Source organism: Galeopterus variegatus, unplaced genomic scaffold (genome assembly GCF_000696425.1).
Source record: "Galeopterus variegatus unplaced genomic scaffold, G_variegatus-3.0.2 Scaffold10003, whole genome shotgun sequence".
NCBI lineage: Eukaryota > Metazoa > Chordata > Mammalia > Dermoptera > Cynocephalidae > Galeopterus > Galeopterus variegatus.
In genome coordinates this window covers 44014-45730 of record NW_007736114.1, presented here as the reverse complement: position 1 = coordinate 45730, position 1717 = coordinate 44014, and the positions used below count along the sequence as shown (strand labels likewise).

Below are 1717 nucleotides of genomic sequence, written 5' to 3'. Positions count from 1 at the left end.
TCCTTTGATGTGATAACTGAGCATCCATCTCCCTCCCCCTCAGATGATTTCTTCAGCATGTTAGAGCAGTGAGAATGGTTTTAGTCTCATAACCAAGTTACAGTGAAGACATTGGCCACAAAATGCACATGCTCCATTTTTTAAAAAATTCTTAATCTTGGGCAACTGTTCTCTTGTAACTACTTTACAGTTTCTAAAAGCAGTTATTGTCCAAAGCTGGAAGAACTTAAGTCTTCTCAGATGAGCATGTGAATGAATGGACGGAGGTAAACAAAAAATAAAATTTAAAAAGATGAGGTCTGATAGGGAAGCAGCCGGATAAAAAAATCAAAAAAGGAATAGTAATTTAAAGGTTATTCCAGCTATAATGCAGGTTATTCTGACTTTAAGGTAGCATCGCATGGCATACTTCTGAGTCTATTCCCGAGATATTCTGCTGTACTTATCTCTGTCTGTTTTACAGATCCGTGCACTCTCTGGCACTAGGGGGTCATCTGGGTTTGGATCACATAACAATGAACAAATGGATAAAAGAACTTTAGAAACAGTTAAAGCAGGAGACCACTGTGATCTTAGAATATCGAGACCAATGCTGCCATTACTGTTAATATTTGGGTGATAAATTCTTGTTGTAAATGCAACCTTAGGTGGTTTGAAGGGGTAGTCTGTAGGAAAGTGAATTGTCAAAAAGAATGCACCGCCTTGATAGGGGCTGTCATTAGGTCCCATAATTGTGGCTTGCCAGTGAAACATATCATCCCCAACTGGACCTGCAGAACATGGTGCTGGAGGGTCACGGGCCAAATCACGAAGTTCCTTATTAATCCGTTCCAGCGCCATAGTCTGAGCTTTTCGTCTGGCTCCTCACTATCTCGGTGTGTGCTCAAAGGTCCGACCAGAGCTCTTGATAATCCAGGCGCCGGGGAAGGATTGTCCCTTCGTCTCACACCAGCTCTGCCAGACACAGGCGCCTTTTGCAAAAACGGAGCAGATCAGCACTTGCAAAGGCCCCAGAGAAACCCTGATGAGTCCAGGTCCCTTAAAACGGTCGCGATCCGGGATGCATGGGATGGCGTGGCAAAGCCGCCAACAGCCTCTGTGCCGTGCTCCGGCCCGAGGTGGGGCAAGGGCGGCGGGAAGAGCCGAGCGGTGGCTCAAAAGGAAGAGGCCGCGGTGGGAGAGCAAGAGGCGGAGGAGGAAGGCGTGGGTGCGGGGCAGGGTCCGGGGCCCAGCAGGGCGCAAATCACCCATCTTTGAATTACGAGCAATAAATAGGACATCTCAGAAGTCATCAGCAATATATCCTGGGTCAACCACCAAAAGAAGCCTTCACTTGGAAATTTCCAAGCTAACAGTTCTTTATTATGTATGCAGCCTCCATGTAATTTGGTGTTTTTTTAAAATAGACTTTGTTTTTATAGCAGTTTTACGTTTTCAGAGACATTGAGCAGAAGTACAGATAGGGTCCATACCCCTCCCCCCCCCACACAGACACAATCTCTCCTATTATTGACACGTGGTATTATTGTGATACATTTGCTACAAGTGTGCATCAATATTAATATGTTATTATTATTAACTCGATTTTACATTAGGGTTCCCTCTTTGTGGAACTTCTGTGTGTTTTGCCAAATGCATAATCATACAGAATAGTTTCACTAAATAGCCTCAGTGATCCACCTGTTCATACCTCCCACCCTCCCTTCTCCCCTGAAAC

The 1717-nt window shown here is 44.9% G+C and overlaps 1 pseudogene; it reads right to left on the bottom strand.

Moving 5' to 3' along the window:
• Window positions 1-337: 337 nt before the first annotated feature.
• LOC103609727 lies at window positions 338-1408 on the bottom strand (annotated as a pseudogene).
• Between the last annotated feature and the right edge of the window lie 309 nt (window positions 1409-1717).